The sequence below is a fragment of the Phasianus colchicus genome, chromosome 11 (assembly GCF_987193195.1).
Source record: "Phasianus colchicus chromosome 11, bPhaCol1.hap1.1, whole genome shotgun sequence".
NCBI lineage: Eukaryota > Metazoa > Chordata > Aves > Galliformes > Phasianidae > Phasianus > Phasianus colchicus.
In genome coordinates, this window is record NC_143446.1 from 15,791,578 (window position 1) to 15,814,938 (window position 23,361).

At 38.6% G+C, this 23,361-nt stretch overlaps 1 long non-coding RNA gene across 4 annotated transcripts in view; it reads left to right on the top strand.

The window, feature by feature from the left end:
• Positions 1-23,361, top strand: part of LOC149916456 (uncharacterized) — a 62,880-nt gene that overhangs the window by 22,725 nt on the left and 16,794 nt on the right. For 3 of the 4 annotated variants that reach the window (XR_016469930.1, XR_016469928.1, XR_016469927.1), the window contains one exon: positions 15,936-16,086. This is a non-coding gene — a long non-coding RNA (uncharacterized LOC149916456). Of the gene's footprint in view, positions 1-8,451; positions 8,531-15,935; positions 16,087-23,361 lie in introns of those variants that run through there. The other variant, XR_016469929.1, reaches the window with a different exon arrangement.

The following is a 23,361-nucleotide window of genomic DNA, read 5'->3' on the forward strand; positions in this document are numbered from 1 at the left end:
ATATGCTAAATTTATAGAGTATTACTTGGAAATCTATTATCGGAGGCTGCTGTTAAAAAGAGGAGTTATTTTTATAATCATCATGCCTGCATTTTGTTTGGCAACCTTGAGGTGAGAAGCTGGGAGAAATTCTCTGGTGCATATGAAGAGTTAAGTCGGATTTTATCCATTATGCCAAATAAATAATAATAATTAAAAAAGGCATAACTTAGCTGATCTGGAATATTTTATAAATTGGCTTCTACAGGTGCTGCCACTTAGTGTCTCCATTGTGGTTCAAGATTGGTTTGGGGTCTGTATTTAAATCCCTGTCTAATGGGAACTGCAACAGAGTCACAATACACAGACATTACCTGCCATCAGAGATAAAAACCAAACAAACCACAGAACAAACGAGTAAACAAACTGCAACAGAGTTCTTCTGACAAAGTTATTCAGAGGATGATAGTACTACAGAGAGCAGTTATTCTTATTGTTGTAATCATTGTGTCTGAAGCCTGACAAACACTGACAGGCGCCTCTTTACCTTGGCAAAAGGGAAACACAAGGATCAAATCACAAAACTCGTGGACTTTGATATCTGATCACGTCTAGACAGTCCCTGCCTCTTAAAGACAGTCGTCAAATGCTTTCCATCAATAATTTGATATGCTGCTGTTTTTAAGATGTTGAACATTAATATCACCTCCTTGGATCCTAAGTGCCTGCCTCTTTTGTATCCACAATTTCTAGGTAACAATGGATGCTTGCTTCTATTTCTTCTGTTTAATTTTAATCATCTTTTAGAACAACCAGATTCAATATCTGAAATAAACTGCTTTGCAAATTAATCAAGTGCACAACAGCCAATAAAGTCATTTGTGATGCATTATACAGCACGTAGCCTTTCCTGCTCTGTGCTAAATACTATCACCAGGTGTGGAGATGGAGGAAAATTTTATTAGAAATCAAGTTCTCCAGGAGTTTTGATGAAAGTGTAAAACTTGATTTTACACATTAAGGCTAACGTCAACCCTCTACTTTCAGAGGATTATTTAAGACTGTTTTGGAGAATTAATAAAATGAGCTGAAAATGGAATTGCTTTTGTGTTCTAAAGGCGTCTTGGATATGTTAGATGCCTTGCAGGCTGTCATAGTTCAAATTTCTCATGCTGGAAAATACAATCTATGCCTGTGTTTGAGTAGGACTGAATTGTTTGTGGTTGAACAATAATGAACTTCCCTTAGATCAGCTGCTGGCTTGTTGAGCTTTTAAATTCTGTGTAGTTGTAGGAAATAGCTGAGTTATATGCTGCAATTTTGCATCAGGCCATCAGTACAGTGGGAATTGACCAGAGCTATAATTCATTTCTCTTTGGATTCTATATTGGATATGAATAAAACTATAGTTGTAATATTGAGATAATAGTTGCTCTTGCTTCTGATAACTCCTGCATTCTATTTAACTCTATCTTCAATCTGTTTAACAAATCCATGTCCCTAAAGCCTTTATGAGAATAACACAGAGTACAAACTGACAAATTAGCACTGATAGATATGCAGAGAAAGTGATGGTTCTGAATGTATCACATTGTACAAGAGAAGATCTCAGTATAGAAATGATCTCCTGTGTAAAATCTATATGAGATATATAGAAGTTACTACACAGAATACTGGCTTATTGCACTCCATAGATTTGAAAATGTCTTTCTTGGATGGCTGTGGAAAGCTTCAATATACTCACATGAATTATAAATGATGTCTGGTTTTCTTGCTAAAGTAGGTACCCTGTGTTTTTCTAACATAGGCACTTCAGACTTTAGAAAGCTACTTTATGCATGCACAAAAGCAGAAGACCTGCATGTAGAAACTTTTACTACTATCAGTATCATTGTGTGCTCTATTGCAAATATTTTTATTTTAACTGGGAGAGCCACAGATATTCCCTTAACATGGGAATGAAGTCATGGTTTTTAAACAATTAGTTTAGAGATGGAATTGATTTGGAAGAAATAATGCCTGTGAAGACACAGTATATGAAACCAGAATTGATTCAAGGTGACAATTCCTACATAGTTCAGACATTTTGGTGCCTTGAAATGTCATCTTTTCTGTCATTTCAGAAATATAGTAATACACAACAAGGCAGATCAAAGACAAGGAATCTTCAAGTTGCTTTCCTGATTCTCAGCAGTGATGCAATTTACATTCTTTTACATGTCTTTGTATTGTTATCATTTCAAAACCAAGCACGTACTGTGGTACTGCCTATTGGTAGCCTAAAACATTAATTCTTTGTACTATTTAGCAAATGTTAAAGGTTACAGTAATGACAGTAACAGGTTCAGTACCTGAGCTGGATAAAATTCACAAAGTTGTGTGATACAACGTGCTAGTCAAAATGACCTCTTAGATCCTGCAGGGCTACAAACTTAGCAGTGCTCTTTGGAAAGCTAATATCTGTAAGTCTTCATTTAGAGCAACCAGGATTCCAGTTAAATCATCAAAACAGCAGTACTTTTAGATTTGGCATGCACTTCCAAAAGACTGGATTGAGATGACATGGATTGCCACAGATCTTGCACAGCCCCTGAGCAAAGCATTTTGGCTCTGCTGCAGGCCTGTTCCAATTCAGAGGAGGCTGGAAATCCAGCCTTCAGAGCTGGAGCATTGCACTGGGGACAGAAATATGTGAGCAGCTTCTCATTTAAGATCAATCATGAAGGTTTTGACACCGCATAGATCTCATCAGGATATTAGATGAGTGAAGTGGCTGCTTGCAGAGCTATGTCTGTGTTTCCTGGAAAGCACTGCCCTCAGTAACAGCACCAGGCTGTGGGTAACGGAGCTGATAGACAAGGCAGTAGCCAGACTAACCCAGCAAAGGTCAGTCAAGGATAAATAAATCTTGGCAGACTACTTGATGTAAGAATTACTTTATGCAAAAAGGACTTAATGGGAAATAGAATGCGTTTCCTGGAAGAACAAGCTGACAAAGATGCAGTGAAAATAGTTATTACGTGTGCCAAGAACACAATGTAGTCTAGACTGGAGAGCTCCAATGGGAGCCAGTTTTACTCCATTTCAGACCTATCCAAACATGGGAAGGCTGCACACAAAATCCAGCAAATCTGGGGGATATTTACCTGGCATAAAAAGAGTATATTGTCAGAACTGGTTTACTTTAAAAACTGTCTGGTTCCTGCCCTGCAAGAGTTTGCCTTTCAGCTACTGAAGAACTAAATCTGAATCACAAAACCAATGCATTTCCCTGTCTGACGCCACAACTTGGGTCATTATCACAGATGTGATACTTTTCAAAATGTAAGGCTTGCCCTCAAGCAAGTGCATGAAGAGACCCATCACAATGAGCCTGATCAGTTGAAGGTGACAGCCAGGGATGGTGTGACAGCACAGAAACATGCCCACTGGTCACCTGTGCAAATGGGACACACAGAGGGATTGAATGAAAAGACACAGATCTTAAGAGACCTGAGGTCATTTAAAAGAAACACGAGTTTGTTGTAGAAACGATGACAATGTTCAAAAGGGCACCTAACATAGATTGACACTACGTAAAAGGAAAAATAGACTCAGTGAGAAAGTTTCCTACACCATCGCCTTATCTAAGCACTGGCAGAGCACTTTTTCATTACAGATCTCAAAGCATCATAAAAAGGAAGATAATTATCATTATCTCTTCTGCACAGCCTGGGAAACCCAGAGAAAGAGGAAATTCATATAAAGATGAATACCAGGCTAGAATAGATGGGCTTGCTAATTCAATCCATGCCTGCTATCATGTGGCTACTGAAGTTTGCAGGTGAATGAACTGTAAAATACAGAATAATATTTTGATGAATATTTAGATCATGTTTAGAATATCTGGAATGATATATTTGTACCTTGACCTGTTTACTTGTGGTACCCACCTGCACTTCATTTTCTGCTGCTTGTGTACTATGCTTTTTTCATAGTCATGGCATCATTTGGCTCAGCTAATATTATTTAAGGAATTTGTTGAAATTTTATACTGCATATTGGGTTTTTAACTTAGAAGATACAAGCCAAATTCCTTGTTAGAGTAGTTTGATTAAAATAAAGTAACTAGAACAATATTAATTTACCTTAACAAAGACCTTTGCTTTTTGATTATTGTCTGTACTACTATAATGTTCAGACTTCAGTTCCTCAAGTTCAAAGTGTAGAAAACGTGCCTTTTTTTCTTCATTTTTTTTTTTCTTTCTTTTTTTTTTTTTAAAGTTAAGACTCCCAGCTCTGTTATTTCTCAGTGGCCACTGTTGCAGAGCAGCCTTTGAGCAGGCTTACTCAAAGAACATTCAGGTTATAACAGACGCTTTTGACATTTAAAGTTTGTGATCTCCTGACATAAATTAGATAGATTTCCCCCCCACCCCCCCTTTTTTTTTTTGCCTGATTCACTCCTAGACTTTTCCCAAGCAACAAAATAATGAACCTTATCGGGGTCATGTGTTTGTGCAGTGCTAAATATTAGGGAAGTCCATACTAAAACATAACATTTTAAGCAGTAGTTAATGATTCAACAAAGCTCACCTTTAATAAAAGCAAGCGGATGTCTGCAGGATAATGGAAGAGGTATTGAACCTTCGGAAAAGTTTGCAAGGGTGAAATTTGCTTCTATTAATTAGCTGGTTAACGTTTGCTCTTCTGCTATCCTGACTCGCTGGCTCTGCCTTGTTAGGGCTCTGGAGCAGGCTCAGTTGCTCTGCCCAGCCTGATACTATTGAAACTGTAGTCCATTTGCAGCTGGTATAAATCAAGTATGAGGAGAGCATAGATGGAGTCTTCACGAAGAAAAAAGAGGAATGCTGGAAATTGCTGTGTCCTGGAAAGAGAGGAGTGGGTGTATTGCAGAGCCATACAATTCCTAATTGGCCCCATTACTCACACAGCTGTGTATGCCAGTTGAAGAATTAGGATATAGGAATCCTTGTGATACATTCACTAAATACTTCTTAGTAGGTAAGAAAATGGTTTAGGTCTCCTTCTTCCATTTCTGCAGTATTTATTCTTTTGCATTAGCAAATAACTACTTTGCCTTTCCCATTATCCTGTTTGTCATCTTTCAACTATTTTCCTTTGTATTTGATAATGTACGTGAACTAAATATAATAAACCTAAATATATACAGTGCAGAAAATACAAAGGGTCTCAAACAGCTTTACATAAAATAATATCTAGGAGCTTTAAAACTGAGCTGCATTTAATGCTGGAAAAACCAGACTAAAAAGATAAGATTTCAATTTTGTCTTAAATGAATTCACTGAATCTGCATTTCTGATGTCAAGCAGAAGCGGATTCCATAGTTCTTGTGAATAGCAAGCAAAAGCCTTACAGCTATGAGAATTTAATCTGATTCTTTTACTTTGCATGCCCAGGATTTTTAAAAATACATCTCTTTCTATATATTCTGAAATCTTTGCGGGTTTTTGATCTTAGGGTTGCATGGCTATTTTTTCTCTGCAGTTGTCCTTACATTCCAAATGGCTAAATGAAAGTCTTCTGGAAAAAATGTTGCTAACACAATAAATAGCTTTGAAATGACAGCCATGATTCATTGGAGCGGAATACTTTTAAGTGGAAAAGTTTCTCGCTGTACTGTTTTCTCTTTGACAAAACCTATGCATTCAACAGCAGATGAGTACACATAAAAGCAGTTATAATTATGCATCAAGAAAACATATAGAAATGAAAGAAGGTTATCAAGAACTTTGGATTTTGAGTCTGTTGCATTCCCTACGCTTTCTGTACTCTAATATATAGGATCACTAACCAAAAATGCAGTGTTCACAGATGAGGTTTCTGTTGCTATGCAATGCTTCTCTACCTCCTCCTGGCAGTAATCACAGTGCGATCTCAGGGTACGTCTGTATTGCAACAAATGTAGAGCTTATAAACTATCCAGGGTAGCTTTAAACAACCTAGCTTGGTGTTGAGACTATTGCACTAATGGCAAGATAACCTCTGGATTCATTTAACAAGCCTGGCATCACCTCTTCTAGGTTGCCTAACATGAGGTGACATGTGTGCCTTTTATGGCTGCTGCATTTTTGCTCCCTGACCAGCTAATTTAACAGTAGTTTGGATGTGTTAACAGAAACCAAGGGCACACATATACACATGCCTTTGGTGTGGTAGCCAGTGGGCTAATCCATCCAAAGGTCTGATGGGCCCTGCTTAGCTGATTTTATCACTGCTGAAAGAGACAAATGCAGTGATCAGTAATAAGCCAAATTCTCAGAAACGTATTCTTGAATATTTCCATTTATAGCCAGGAGTGCCATCAAACAGTGAGTACTCCCTAGTTCCTTGTGTTCGGTGCAGAGAAGTGGGAATAACCCCTTTTCCCCCTGGCCATGCACTGGCAGATTTGGAGGGGTTTCAGAGAATGTGGTGAGGTAAGGGACTGGGGAACAACTGCTCTCTGCAGCATGCTTGCCAGGTACTGGCAGTGATACAGGTGGGTACACGTGCCAACTGTAGTGCCTCACAGACAGAGAATACTGCTCTGGCTTGGGCAGAGTAAGTGTTGGCCATGTGGTTACAAAAGGGCAGATGTGTAGGGCACTTTCCAACTTGGCTGGCTCTTCCAAATCTCCGGCAGCTGTTATTAATATTTGCATAACATACTAGCATGTGCTATTTGGACTCAGCCAAGCTGTCTCTTGTGACTTCCCCTGTGCAGGCTGCTAAGCTGTGTTCTTACTGCCACGTTCAGCCTCCCTGAAAGCCAGAATGGGGATGATGGTATGGGTATCATTCCCGGGTCATAGGTTATAGCAGACTTGGGGTTGCTCTACCATCTGTTACCAGCAGTTTGCAACTCCCTGCTCCTTCTACCAGCCCATCTCTTGCATCTGTTCCAGCAAACTTATCTAGTGATATGCCACTCTCAATCTTCAACAAAAAGCCCTCTCCAGCCTGCATGTAAGGAACAAACTGAACAGAAAATATGCTTTGTCATGTGCAATCTCTTCTGATTTTTGTCCTTGTAGTGGAAAGTCTGTCTCTGCTTCCTCTGACTTCAAAGTCCAAGTAAAACTTGCAGGTGGGTGGAAGAAAAGACAGGCATGGATCTATGGCTCTGTCCTCACAGATAGCTTACAAGAGCTGTTGTTTATTTATATAAACAAGCTGCTAGCTGTACTTCTACAGAATTTCTAATGATCATCAGTGTTTCCTATAAGTTATCCCTTTCCATAGAGAGCACTTAAGGGATTATAAATATCTATGCCAGAGGTCCCTTTAAGGTGTTCATTGGCTCCTGGTATCTCTTGTTACATCTCTAGTCCTTCAAAAAAAAAAAAATCTTGCTACCATGGGCTGCTCACTTTGTGCCTTTGTAAAATGTGTTTGGTTAACACATACATAACACTGCAGCTAGGAGGTTAGAACTAATGATGCTAAAAGAAATGCAGGTGAGCAAGTTTTGCACAGGCACTAACATATCGGGGCTGTTTAAGTGGGAATAGATTTTAACAACAGTTTGCTTAGTCAGATGCTGTTCATATCAGTGTTCTACCCATATGTGTATATCTATGAAATCCTGTGCAGAATACAGTATTTCTCATCTACGTCTGTTCCCTGATGTCTGAGCCCTGAAATGTACCTACGTGGCTAAAAAGTTCCCAGAGGAACTTGAATATTCAGTGCTGAATAATTACCATGTTCCAGTGTGGGAGAGATGAAGGAGCAAGCAGTTTGTAATCAGTTCTAAATGAGAGTGTGCTGCAGAAGCAGACACATCTCTCTGTGAGAACATCTGGCTGGAAGTAAAGGGAATACCTGATGCTGCACCTTGGTGAGAAATTGGTTTCTTAGTCTGCAGATGTTTATAAAATTTCAGAAATAATAATTCTGAAATAAAATAAAATTGAAAGTGGAAAAATCCAAAGCAACTGAGCAACCTGTGCAGCATCACTTAAGATCTTCACTTCAATCATTCTGAAAATACTGGCAATCTATTAGTCTGGGAAATGAAACGTCTTGGCAAACAAGTTGTTTGCTAATTTTGGTATTTTGTGTGAGTCAGAAACGTGTGGAAGGAAATATATTAAAACTAAGCCCTCCTTTGTGAACTGCTTCAGATTGCATAACTGACATTTGCCAATAAAATTTGCTCCAGAAAGTATCAGAACATGTCCAAAGGAAGAGGAATTAGAAACTACTGCAGACACTCTCCCACGTGTCATTAAAGGGCATTGGTCACCCTGAATTTTCACAGCGGTCGACATGAAAAATATCTGCTTTCTTCTGTGCCTAACTCTTGTTAGTCACAAAGTGTATGGGAATTGCTGTCAGGGCCTGAACCACTGATTGAGCACCTGGTGAAGGGACACAGCCAGCCCTAGGAGCACAGGTGAAAGCAATTCACCTGTGGACTGAAAGGGGTGGAACCCACCCTTCCCTAAGCCTCATTTAAGGGCTGGCTGCCACAAGAGAAGGGTGTCTAACTGGTGATCCCTCTCCCCCTTTTGGGGTATTTGGCAAACACTGATCCTTGGGTCTGGTAAGCAAATCTTCCTTTCTTTAACTGGTTTGTGACCATTACTTTTTTTTGGGTAATTTAGAACTGGTTATCTGTCATTGCCTTTCTCTGCACAAGGTGGTTATGTTTGTTTCTACACTTGAGAGTTTTCACATCATTACTTTGATTATAGAACTACGCTGTCCCTTCTTATTTTATGCTTTCAGCTGCTTTGTGAAAAAGCAAGGCAATAAAAACATTGTGCTTTTTAAAAACGTGGATGTATCATCTACAGATCAGTAAAGAAGTCGTAGTTCCCTTCACACCCACATGTATCCAAAACTCTGAAAAGTTTGATTTTTGGCTTCTGGAAAGTATGTTTTTAAATGAAAATCATTGTTGTGAAATTAGAATTGTGGTGTTGAAAAAAAACACAAAGTAGTCTGATTTAAATTATCCACAATTGTCTGTTTTTCTTCCTGCTGAAAAACATGTCATAAGTTCTCAGCATTTCCTTTGAGTGATGCTAAGAAGCCTTGCACGTTGCTTATTTGCCTACTGTACTTTTGAACTGAAGCAGTCAATGTTTGGAAATAAGAACTAAATGTACTATAGTTAATTGGGGAAAAATAACTTTGGGAAGAACTTGAGCTTTTGCAACAGTTTAAAAGTTACAGTGAAATGTATTTATTCTTTCTGTCTTGATTTATGAGAGTCGTGTTGAATTTCCATTGCACTAAATGGGCAAAAGTTATTAAGAGGCACTTTTATGGGAGAAAATAAAGTGAATGAGTAAGTCATACAAAGAGCAGAAAGCTTTGCTTAGGTGACTTCTTTTGATAGCAGGTTGTTTAAGGCTTTCATTGTTAACATGGGGGGGGAAGGTGACCCTGAATTTTCAAGAAGTTCATTGTTAATATCTGTGGCCTCTAAGAGGCATCTGAACATAAAAAACTTGTAAGAATTTGAGCAGGAAATAACAATCAAGTCCTTATTTTAAGATTAAATGCCCTCTTTTGAGGGTTTCTAGTGATATTTTGAAGCCAGATCTTCAGCAACATATTGATGATGATTCAAGATGTGGAAGGCCAGGGGCAAGTCCTCAGTGAGACAAATCTCTGTAGAGAAAAGGATATTCTTTTGCAGTGGGTTCAACTAAAGCTTATAGCTCTGGAAGTGTGAAATAGCATCAAAAGGAACTGATGACATCTTATTCTTTTGGAACCTTCTGCAAGTACTTTAGTGAGAATGCCTCTAAAAGAAAAACTTTTTATTTCAATTTATCCCATGGACACCAAGCTGTTGAGATGAATTGATTTTGTGGAGGCAATTTGGAAGAGCTGCATACAGACTTATTTTTTCTTTTACTTCTTTGAGTACTACGAAGACCTTCCACCTATAGTGAAATCTGTGTAGTCCTTCAGTGCTTCCCAGATGTCTGAGAGGAGTGTGTGTTGTTGCCAAGGAAGGAGAACGAGGGCGGCCAATGAATTTGGCTTGGGGTGGTGTTCCCCTGATAACCACAAGGCTCTCTGTCTATGGTTCTCCAGGTGAAGTTGAAGGGAGATGATGCTGTAGCCATCATCTACTCTGTTTGTTTATCTGCCCCTCTGTTGGTGTTATGTTTTCCTTTTGTTGCAGGATGTAAAGTCTTGGTAAGGGAAGTGCTGTACACATTGCCCCTGTATTACTAGGCCATGTGGCAGCTTCTAACTAAATTTTGGGTCCAATAATTATAACAGGGTCATAGCTCCAGAAGAGACAAAGGAAGAGCAGTTGTGCTCTAAGTCATCTTGCCAAGCTGTCCTCTCCTAAAGTCAATGTAAAGTCAGCATGATGACAGCTGGTGGGAGTCAGAAGTGCCCTTACTCAGAATGTCTTCAGATTTGATTTCTTCTGTATGGTGAGGAGGACATTAAAAACAAAACAAAACACCACATTGCAAGGCATTGAGAGATAATGAAACAGAGAATTCTATCAGGAATTAAAGCTGTTAGGTTTTCAGCTCCAAATGTGGGTTCTTTGTGGAGTTATTTCCAGTAATGACACATGGTGGGTGGTAGGTTGTGTATTCAGCTCCCCAGTTAGTTGTCTTTGTGTGAGTTCCACTTTTATCAAATTAAATAGAACAAAACTCAGGACAGATGCTACCTGCTGATCAGGATAGTGTGGTACATATGCCACAGGAATGCTGTGATGAAACCACAAAGGCTGAATAATCCAGATTGTGACTTTTGTTGCAGCTAGAGTAAAAAATGATATTGATCTAAGTACCAGCATCAAAGTATCTTTGTGTCCTTCTTCACAACCTGAAAACATTCGAAGTTAATTACATCTTCAAATTCCAAGGACTCTTGGTTGTTTAAATATACCTGCTTGACATAACCCAGATCATAGTATCTCTGTCTCCAGAAAACTTACTGTGGAGAAAAAGGAGATATGTAACAGAAACTATTCTGTACAAATGAGTAGTGAGAGAGATGGCAAGTCGTTTTTCATCTCATAATTCGACATCTTTTTAGGGCACAGCAGAGCTGATGTGTCAGCTCTCTTAACATGTGCACTAGTTCTTCCCTTTTCAGTCTGGCTTTGTAAGTCCACGCATCTTCTGTGTCTTTTTGCTTTGAGAACATAAAGGAATCTCCTGACTCTGTGTGGTGCAGAACCTCTCCCATGGAGGGATCCGTGCACCTGCTTATCCTGATTCGAGCGCAGGGATATCAGGTGCTTTTTTCTTCATCAATGGATGAAATGTGAGAACAGAGTGGCTATGATGTTACCAGTGGTTGAGAGTTAACTTTACAATGTTAATAATATTTTAGTTTCAAATCAGTGCAAACTTCCCCTGAATGTAAAATCTCTAAACTTATTTTGCTGAAATGCTTAAAGCATTCATCTCTGTCAGCACAGATTCCCCTTTTCATTGTGTATACATATGCAAACTGTTTAAACCACACGTTATGTCAAGGATATGGAATGGAAAGAAAAGTGTGAAGACTGTTTTGCCCATATGTTGAGGAAAAAATCTGCAGCAGGCAGTAAAGAAGCTGCTAACAGGAAAAGTATCTGAAGTTACGTTACAAGGTAAAAGATAAGACTGTGGTTGTGAAAACAAACTAAAACAAGAGGAGATAAAATACCCTTTACAAGATGAAGTGGTAATATTGTGATTCTGTAGTTCCTTGGGGGCGGTGAGGGTGTTTTAAGAGTGTGGCTCCTGGCACAACTGATTCTGCTGGTGCTGATACTGCACTAAGTTCCCTCTCATCTAACACTATGAAATGAAACTCTGACCAGGAGAAAACTCAGGGGGGGGGAAAAAGACAAGAATGTCTGAATGAGGAAGACAGGAGGCTGCATTACCTTCAGAAGGAGTGGGTTGTTAGCAGCATGGGCTATACAGCCAAGGGAAAGAATCCCCTCTCTGAGCTTTAACACTGGAGAGAACTGTAAACAAGCAGTTGGATATTATGCTTCATTTGACATTAATAATGCAGTGCCTAAAGTATGCTGGATGTGCTTTAAATATTACATGTGAATCCCAAGCCTCTCTTGTAGTAATTTTAGGAAATATCCATAATCTTGTCATTTTAACAGCAGAACATGTTTACTGGCCTTTTCATCCTCCTTTATGTATTAGGAACTGAGACGTGCGTGCCTTCTCTATGTAAAGAAATTGCTGCTGCCTCTACATCTATGCAAGCAACTGCTCACCTGATTTCAGACAAGTTAAGTAAATTAAGAGAGGATGGAGACCCAAGAACAATAAAACTGCTTTGTAGTCATACGATGTTAGCATAGAACAGATAACAGATCAGGTCCAGGTCTGGCATCAACAGTCATAGCTCCAGCTCTTACAGGAATTGATTGTAGGCATCAAAGTTACCTTCATATGTCAAAGCTTGTGCTGACTGGAAAATGTTTGGGCTTTGGAAAGCAATACCATTTGAATCATCAGTGCAAGGTTCTTGCCAAAAGGATTTTCATTGGCTTATTTCACAATCCAGAAGAAGCATTACTGTACATCCAGATGGAGATTACCCAGCTCTTTACAACATATAGAATGAGGAACAAATCTGATTCATTTTTCTACTCCATGATTTGCCCTGAATTAAAGAGTAAGTAGTAAGGGAACATATGAGGAAGAAAAACAACCAGGGGGAGTTCTTTTTTTTTCCTGGGAAGAGAAATGTGTACGCTTCCAGCTAGCATCAGTGGGACTTCTGAAGCGTGCATGCAAGATCATATTTTGTTCTGTAGATATTAAAAGATGCTCAGCCTGCTGCTGTCAACAATACAAGATGGGCAAGTGACAATAATGCCTGAGCTAAATTGGTAGATGAAATACATATGAATTTCATTTTTGTTTGGTTTATTCCGCAACTTGTGTATTGCTGGATTGCAAAGGTTGTGGTGAAGTTTTCCTTTCGTGTTGGGGGTGTTATTAAAGCAGAGCTTAATTAAATAAATCTCTGATATATTAAATGAAAACTTAGCATGTTACATCAGTCCCTACTCCTCAAAACTAGGCAATGATAGATTCAATCTGAAGGAGCCATAAAGATTATCTTCCTATTTTCTGACTATTCAGTTGTAATCACTTTTTTTGTTTGATATGATCAAAATGCTGTTTGTTTCCTTTGCTACTCCTACTGCTAAATACACCTACTTCCTGCTGTAGCTGTGGAGTAGCACTTCCAACAGAAGCTGTCATCATCCCAGTTTCAGTAGTGGGGAGCAGAAAGGACTGGGTCTTAGGAGAGCGATTGTCCTGTACAGTGTGTGACTACAGGCAGGTCGCATCACCTCTGTGTTCTGCCTTTCTTTTTGTTGGCTTTGACATGCTTTGAAGCAGGGATTGCATCTTTCCTTGTGTGTCTATAAAGCTCCTGGTGTGTTTTCCCACTGATGTTAGCTCTTGATCTTGAAAGAGGTGCCTGAGGGGACTGTGCAGATGTTTCTGCCGTGCCAAATGTCCACATAGCAAGAAGGGAAACTGAGCAGCTCAAGCGAAAGGCTCAAACTGTTATGGATCTGTTCATTTCCTGGGAGTTAAAATCTCAGTGATGCCAGGTACGAGTCAAGTCCTTTGAAACCTGCTGGGGGTTAGGGACATGTCACACAACTCCCTTCTGCTCCTTCTAAGAATAGGGTGTGCTGATGTGGAGGCTTACAGTCTCCTATATCCCTTCCAACTTCATCTGCTTTGGGAATAGGCAGATATGCTGCCCATACACACACTGAGACTAGAGAAGATCCTGCAGGAAACTATTCAGCGTGGAAGTCATAAATCACACAAGAAACAAGTGTCAGTTCTATGATCTGTTACATGAGGGCACCCTTAGATAATAAACAATCTCAAAGAGAAGTTAAAAATGGCTTGATTGCTAAAACACAACATTCTGCTGTGGAAGAAGAGGATCTGGCAGTGCTCCTGTGTTTATGTGGTCACTGAAGAATGGGTGTGGGCATAGAAAGTAGGGAACAGCTCCACAGAGAAGAAGAAAGCTGGGAAGAAGAAAGGAAACCACACACAACTCGAGCTGTTAATCACTTCCCTATGTTGATAAAATATTTATGAGATCTCATTCAATTAATTAGAATAAACTATGTAACACTGCAGGAAACAAATTGAAAATTTAATAAAGTAAGTTCACTTCCAATTTCTTTTGAAGAAAGAAGCTAATTATATTTAGTTCTGTAATTATAACTTTAATTAAAATATAATGCAAAATATTCCATAAAGTGAAAACAGTTCTGTGTTAGAAAATGAAGCCTTTAAGACAACTTGCTTCTCAGATAAAAGTTCATAACAATTTCAAATGAACATTTTAATGTACCAGCTTCTAAAATCTTTTCAGGCTAATTTTAAAACAAATCCATCTTAGGACTGCTCATTAGTGTTAGCTTTTATTTAAAAAGTAATGTCTTACCTTCCTGCCTCTATTTAGAAATGTTTCTTACTCTGCATTAATGATGTGTTTTACCTACTGTATTTGAACTACTGATACACTCGTTATTTATATTTGCCTATTGCAGCCTACAGAATCCAGTTTTTGTTTAGAGAATAGTTTCAAAATACACTGTGAAGTATATCTGCGTAGCAGCTGCCTTCACCTGAGCAGCAAGGGAAGAGACTGCCTCAGGCAGAGAGGTCCAGGCACAATTTGGGTCTAGCAATATAAAAGGAGAATACTGACAAAATGATCTTTCATTTATGTTTTTATGATGATTTAATAGCGACAGGGTCTTCTAGGCTTGTGTGAAATGAATTTATCTTTAGGACTAAAAATAATTTTACAAATGATTTCTAATGTGCAGTTCACAGGAGAGGCTGGGGTGAATGTGTGGCCTGTGTATTCACAGAGCCTATCTAAGGTCCGTGTGAAGTCTGGCTGCATTTCTCCCACTTTGTTGGGTTTTGATTTAGGCCCATTCATAAGTGTTTCTATTTAAGTTAGAAGCCATAATCAATGCTTTGATGTATTTTAAAATAAGTGTAGCATTGAGTCCTGTTCTCAGTGATGCCATTAGAGTCCTGCACCTTTAACATTTCTTTGGCTTCCGTCTGATAAGTAGCTATGCAAGAGAGTTAATATACAAAGGAAAAAATGAGAAACTTATGAAGGAAAGAAAAGGGATTATTGCTCTTACCAATGTTAATGTACAACAGTGGTCCTAATGGCATGCGTTACAAAGGTGCTTTTTGCAGACCTTCTGTTGGAAGAAAGTCACAAATTTTGCTTATCCTTACTTCCAATCCTAGGGATACGAACCTCTTATCATCATTTTGAGAAAGAAGGGGACAACCAACCTTGGGGCTTTCTGACTTTGACCTGTGCCTGCTGTTGCTATAAAGTCACCAAACTACAGATTTGCAGTGCTAACAAAAAATCCTGCTCTCCCTGAGCAGAACAGCAATGCCCAGAGTGAGTCAGTTCTAACAGTGTTAGCTGAACAAATGGGAAGCTGGAAAAAAATGCTTTGAAGGAAATGCTGGACTGGCATATGCTGTTTTCGTACATTTGTTGACTATTATCAAGCATTTCTAGTGCAGTAATCAGTAGGAAAATATCTGGGAGTGTTTATTTGATAGAGTTTACATTACACAGCCTGCCATTCAGCCAGGGCAATGTTTTATGATCCTTCTGATCACATTCCTTTTCTTCCTCTCTTTGCCAAGGAATTTGTAATGATCAAAACTGAGCACTGGGTGACCAGAAGCTGTTGTTTCGAAGTCTGTCTAATGAATAAGAAGTTCCTTAGCAGTGCAGTCCTCCCAGAGTGGATCAGATAAGGGGCATTTGTGTTGCAGAGCTGACTCCTGTTCTGAGGCCATGGCAGTGAATGCTTTCATTTCCCACAGTCTCTAGCTTGTTCTGTCTGATGAGTTGATTGAGGTGGTGGCCTTTCTTCTCCTCACACCATAAATCCCTTCATCCTTCAGGTCCCTCTTCTTGGTATTTTTTCATCTCGAGGAGAACAACTGAAGACTTCTGCTGAAATTGAGCACCCTTAGTCCCTGTTTGGCACAGCTGAGCTATCCAGTAACATTTCAACCTCCCTACAGAACTGGAATGTTAAAGATCTGGATCCAGGTGAAAATCAATACTGAAGTCAATGAAACTAAACCAGGGCATAATTTGTGGAAATCAGTTTTAACTGCACTAAATTCACCAAAATTGCTGCCATATCTAATATAAAGCAACCCTGCTAAAGTCATGGGATATTTTTGGTGTGAAAATAACAGAATATACTTATTTGCTACTGTGTTTAAGAAGAAAAAATATTCATGTGTGTTGCTTTGTGCCTTTGCTCCATAAGTAAACTTACTGTACTTAGCAAGCCTTGGGTGAAAATAAATCCTTAAGAAGAACCTAGGAAAACTGTAATGATCAAACACATAAACAGATTGAAATGTATTTTCAGTTTTTCCATAACAACTGAAGAGGAAAAAGTCCTTTTCCTTGGAAGAAAGCTTACTGTTTTAGGTTTGTACTTCCCAAAAGAGATTAGCTCCCAAAACCCATTGCTTCCCAGATGGGACTCCAAGAGCAGAGCATGCTTAGCAGAAAGGGTCAGGTGGGCATTTATGATGAGTTAGTTAATACAGAACTACTTAGTGAATCTTAGTCACAGTGAAATCAAATCCTCTAATACAGACAATAAATTATGCTTTTTTTTTTTTTTTTTGGAAAGTGGATTAAGAAAATTAGGTGCTGAGTTGCAATTAATTAAATTTGAAGAAAAATACAGTTTATATTCATATCTCTGCTGATACTGTGGCATATTGTAGAAATAATCTGAGGTTTTGGTGACTATTACAGATATGATCTGAAAGGTAGGGATGCTTCCAAGGCATTTGCAGTCTAAGAATCATCTCTAATATAAATGTAATATATTGCCAGCTCTGCCATCATTCTGCTATACAACCATTTTCCCTTTTCTGTGCAGCTCTTTCTGCTCCGATCTTTTGCCTGTCTGGTTTACGTGAGTTCAGTGTTCTACTGCAGGAATTAACCTTTATGGTATGCCTCTAAAATGCCTAGAATAAATGGGTGTTCATTTCAGTGGGGAACATTAGACACTGTCATCATGCAAATAAGTATTTAATATGTAACACATCTGACCATTTTGTTATCAGTACTTCTTTACACCCAAAGAAAAACAATAATGAAGAGAAACAGACTCAGTTGTCATACAAGAGATGTGAATGCTTAAATAGCTGTCTGCTCTCTCTCATATTTTTAAGATTTAAAAGTTTGTGGGTTTTTTTTCTGCCTGTGTTAAATGAAAATATCTTTACTTGATATTCATCATCCTACAATGGCTATTTTATCACTTAGACAACATGAATAAAAGTTATTATTCTTAGTCATTAGTCACTCAGTCAGGAAAAAGAAAAATTGAATGCTTTAGAACATTTTACTTTTCTGTCATTTTAGAGTAAATGACATTCCTAAATGATGGCCAGTCAAACCTACAGAATCTATTAGTAACTTGATAATAAGTGTGGAGGGATGCTGGGACCCAAAGGAGTCTTAAAGTGGCATTTATCAGGCATGTCACATCATTGCTACTGGTAATAAAAGCATTTTTGTTTTATGCTGTAGCGTCTATAGAGAATAATATTTTTTTGTGCTATAGCCAAAAGTGATATTGCTACATTCATCACACTGTTTGATATGAAATAGCCTAAAAGCTCTGGAAACTGACTGTCATTATTTGTTTCTTCCTTTTATTTTTTCTTCTTAATCAAGGATCCTGTGACGGTGGTGGGAGAAGTTTTCCTAAGCCTTCAAATTAAGGCACACAGACATAAAACAGTTTACCCATCATGAGTCTGACCCTTTGTTTCTAGTACTGCCTTATGTTTTGTGTCCTTTCAAGAAGAATATGATTAACTCATTTCATTTTCATTTCATCTTTCCTGAAAGTAAGGTTGAGGGTGCTTGGTTTACTATTACAGTCTTCCTGGCAAAAACTTCATTGGCTTTAATGAACACTGTGTGTTTGGGGACTGCAAGATGGTAATTTTATATGTTAGCTTTGGAGTGTTAAAAATCAGAAATAAAAAAAAAAACAACATGAAAATCCAGCAAAAATAACAGTAACAGAAAAACAAAAAAACCAATTCTGAGAGTCTGTCGTCTTTTCGGCTGACTTCTTTGGTAGAAAAAGATCCATCAGTTACTTTCAATTGATGGATCAACCAGTCCTGACCTTGTACTGTGTGGCACCTGTAAAGCTGCTGCAAAAATGTATGGGAAAGCTTGCGTGGTTTCCTATGGAAATGCAAGGCTAGTATAGGCAAATGCATCACAGGAGCTCACTTAATAACAGAGAGGGAACAAAGTACACTCATCATATTGACTTCTTACCCACAGATATTCATCTTTTGTATGTAAAAATGCCATCTGATTTTCTCCTTCATAAACCTGGTGTGATGTTTTTCCTTTTTCCTGTTGTTATTTTGGTTTGGACTTAAATCTGTCGCTTTCGAAAACTTATGGCTTTCAAGCTGCACTTTTCTGGAAGTAGCAATGAATGAGATTTTGAAGGACTGGGGAGGTTAAAATACCCTTTTTACTTTGTGTTGGTGCAGCATGATGGGCTTTATAATTACTTGAGCCTCTTGTGAGTAGAGGGGTTTCTCTGCTCTCTGAACATAAATTCTGCCCTGACTTTTTTTTCCAGAATACAGAATTTGTCATATTGACAGACTGTGGTAAGATCTGGCATGTCTTATTAATACTCTTTAGCAAAGCAACCTGCTCTTTGTCTGAAACATAAAGCCAGGCAAGACAGTTGTACAGCTAGAGCAACCTTTGTGTTTTGAAGGGGCATGATGGTGTCAATATTTTTTGAATAGCCCTCTGCTCTTCCTTCAATTAATCTTATTCCCACTTTACAACATGTGGACATATCAGCTGATCCCATGGGACATTCTGTCTGGTAAGGGGATGATGCTATGACAACTTAATTCAGGATTTTAGAAGTTCATACAGCTGGTCAATTAAAAAAATATGTACCACAGAGATATGTTGAAAAACACAACAAACTTGTTAATGCTATACCATGAGTATGAATGGCCATATGTAAGCCAAGTAAACAGCTTATGCCTTTCTTTTCATGACTTCTTATTGCTAGTTCTCTGCTCGTACAACTAAGTACTTGCAGATGAAGCAAGATGCTGCTTTGAGGTTGAATTCATCACTCATTGAGTATGGTGCTAAAGAATGGCCCTAATCAAATAAACTAACTTGTAATTAACACTTACTGGGCTATAGAAATCACTTTTTGAACCTGTTCAGCCTTCCACAAGATGTGACGTGCCTCAAACCCCACAGCTGTAACAACTTGCAGATCGCACCAAGAACTGCATGACAAGAATAGTTTTCTCTATGAATGTCTTTATAATTAAATGCTCATGTCATGACACACAGACTTTGTTTTTTCTACCTTTCCTTTCACTGACAGCATTTCATTCTGAGGCTGTTTTTAGCAAAGATCCTTTGGTGTGGCCTTAGGAGTGCTTTTGTGTGTTGCAGGTGCTGTTTTCTGCTAGTGGCTGTTCTCTCTGTTCCTTACCCCTTGCTCTGGTAGCATTTGCTGATTTATTTCTGAAAAGATAATGCATACACTAGCAGTCAGTTCTTCAATAATCATGTTTCAGCAGTTGTCTTTGGTCAGCAGTAATGAGAAGAAAGGAACGAGATGGAGAAAATGCTCTAATTAGTTCCTGTAGATCAGAACACTTTGCTGCTGAAATAAGCCACGTGTCTTCACCGAGCTGATATCATTGCACTGAAATGTCCCCTTTTCTGGGGAATGAAAAAGTATGTTTTAGGGGACAAACCAACATGATTTCATAATGAAAAACAAACTAGTTGCAATAGGCTGAGAAGATGAAGTTCAAGCTTTGTATCTGAAAATCTCAGGCTCAAACTTGTATTTATTTATATTATTATGGATTTATATTTACTTCTGCTTAGTACTCCATGGATATTTTCAGTATTTGCAAAAATTCTCCTCTTGTCTTTTCAGTCACTAATTCTTTGCTTATTGCTTTCAAACAGCACTTCCTCTCTTAGTGGGTTTGAACTTAACAAAATGACCCACTTTTCTCTTGTTAGTATTTGCATGCAAAGCTAGAGATGTTTGCAAAGAATCTGTGAATTTATTCTGCAAGAAAATTCTGCTTGTATTGCCAGCAAAGACAGTTTTTCTATGTGAGCACAGTAAAATTTCACCAGGAGCAAGGCACAGATGTGTTGCATGAGCCAGCTTGCCATTTGTTAGCAGAAACTCCACAGCTTCTAAAATATCACTTCTCTCAGGAGCAGCTGCCTCAGTATCCTTGTGCTTGTTCTGTTGGGGAGGGTGGCTGTGCAGATTGCTGACAGCCATTACATACACACTTCCCCTATATGTATGCACTCACTCCAACTTGTCTACCTGTGGCTCCTTCAAAGAGAAGGAAAGCAAAATAGTGACAGTGTTCCAACTCAGCTGTTTCTTGGCCTATGTTTATCATTTTGCTCCAGGGCTGTGCCTGGCCATATGAATGAATTGTGAGCCAAGTTAAAGGTCCATCTAGGTCAATATGCTGCCTTTCACACTTACCAGAAATGGATAGCTGGGGAGGAGCACAGGAAGTGTCACATCTGGTTCTCCTCCCTAAACTTTTGTCAGACTCCAGCCATTCTCAATACCTGTACTAAATTATAAGTAAACTTCAATGGATTTTGATTCCAGGAACATTCCAGTCCTCCCATCACTCTAAACAGCTAGCATCCACAATAGCCTTTGGACCAAAGGATTTGCAGGCCATGTATCTGTCTCGTGAAGTACCACTTAGGTTTGTTCTAAGCCTGGCTCAGAATTTCCCCTTTCGTTTTTTTTTTCTTCTTCTGATTTGAAAATTGCTTGTAGCATTTCTGTGACCTCTTTCCTTCCCTCCTCCGTATGCTATCTTGCTCATTCTACTGCTCTTCCCTTTAGAACTTCAGCATTCTCTGACTCTTCTACTTGGAATCAGTCAACCAATATCCTAGGAACATAAGATACTTTTAAGTATATCTTGTTTAGAGGATTCTCCCCTTCAGCTTCACAGGTAGGACACACATACTTAAATAAGGAATGTGCAGCCTATATGTTTGAGGGCTCTCATCTCACTAGGGCATAATTCATTCCATGGCAGTTTTTTTTTCTTCCACTGAATGCATAAGAATTCACTTCTTATCATCCATTCAAAGACCATCCTGAGGCATTTCAGAAAAATGTATTGGAATGACTCAGCAGTAATAAAATCTTCCACACTCGGATGCAAAGTAAAATGCGAAAAAATTTCATTTTTAACTAAATTATTGTAAAGAGCATTCTAGCTTAGGAGCCAGACTAGGTAACAAGTAGTGGCTATCTTATAACTCAGGTCTAATGCTTTTCCAGCTGACTCTAGTAGCATGTCTGACACTGTTTTGAGGGCACACAATACCTTATGAAAAATGCAAACAAGGCACTGAACTTGCATGGGGAAGTAAAACACCAGATGGAAAGTCAGGAGGCTCTCTGTAACAGAGAAGCTTAAAACTTCTGTTATTAGTCACGGTCACTCAAGTAAGAAGAAAGACAGGTTGAGAAGTGTCTGAACAGTAGCAAATGTATTTTGTTTTATACCTCTGCTGCGTAAAGTATATCTTTGATCTTCAGCAAACCCATGGAAGGATAAATGGATTCTTAAATTCTTTACTTTCATGGAACTTTACTGATGCTCTAAACAGTTGAGCTAAAAAATGTAAGAGAAAATGATCTAGAAGAAGAGTAGAACAGTTATTTCTGAAGTTCTAGATTTATTATGGATGTTTATAAACTACAAGGAAAAGCTTCATAAACAAATAAGTACGGTTATGCTTGTTTGTCAATTTGTATACATTATATATAATTGTATTTATAAAACAACCTTACAGAAAATAATGTATTCATTAGGTAGAGAGTGCCTCCAGATACACTGTCTTCTATTAAAGCTGTGAGTGTTAAAAACGTCACTCACCTTTAGCAAGCAAACTACCGAATATTTTTGCAAATTCATTGGTTTGCCACAGTCGTGTATTGTTTGTGAGTCAAGCACTATCGTTCCTTGGACATTCTTGCATGCAAGAAATTCAGCATTTCATCTTCCAGGAGAAGTACATGCAGTGGTGAAATCAAGAATACTGCCTAAAGCAACAGTGATAAAGTAGGCACTGCGTTCCTAGTTTTACTCCGCATGTTTAGGCTTTGAGAGGCACTTAAATTTCTTCTGCTGTTTCTACAGCATCTTAGTGTTTGAGTATACAGCCTGTGAGCGTGTAGTTCCAAATCAAAGCTGATGAAGGCGGGAGGAATATAGGAAGACAAAAGAGTAATGTTTACAGGAGAAGAGCTGGAAAGAAAAGGAGAATTTCACTTGTCTGGACAGCTGTATTGCAGCAGAAGGCAATACTTGATGGAAGACCCATGCAAATGTCAGGCAAGAATGCAATGCATTCTGACAGCTATTGGAGATTTAAACAGAAAGCTGCTTCTGAAAAGTAAAATGTAGTTCTGCAGCAGCAACATCCTAGGTGCTTTTTTGCAGTGGAGATGTGGCAGGTAAGACAGAGTTGAAATTGAATGCTTTGATACAATGTTTTTAAAATCCATCTGGAACTGCAGAGCAGGGAGGGAATTGTTAAGCAGATTTCTTGCTGTTCTACCTCCAGATATTTGAGCCAAATATTGTACAAAAAAAAAAAAAAAAAAGGCAAACTACAATTTCTAGTGAATTCATTGCTTTTCCATGCTACTGAAAGCTTGAATAAGCAAGTTGTCAATTGTAGTTCACAGGGACAGTAGAGAAATGAAAGACAAGAGTATAACAGGTTGGGCTGGTAGGACTGCATACAGAAAGGGATGAAAGGCATTGTATGAGCTGAAGCCCAGGCAACTGGGATGTACAGGTGTCACCTCCCAGTCTCTCTGCACAAAGGGACTTACATGGTCAAAACCACCTGGTACTGTCAAAAAGTGCCCTTATTACTGCAGAATGGTTTGAAGAGGTACAGTGTTAAGACTTGAGCTTGAGAAGACTGATAAAGCATCTAAAATAATCACTGTTTTCCACTGCTCCAGTCACTTTTGTATCAAAAATAAAGCAAGATCCATGCTTATCTTTCTGGATAACAGTTTATATTGTAGTGGGAAGGCCTCTGTAAATTAATCGTGCTTCAAAGACCTTATCTCCTTGGTAGGCAGTAGACTGTATAATGCAATCCCAGCAGCTTACAAAGGCTCAGAGGCTGCTTTCCTAATCATAAGAAGAGGGCAGTGTTTCTTTCAGTTCTAAGCATGCT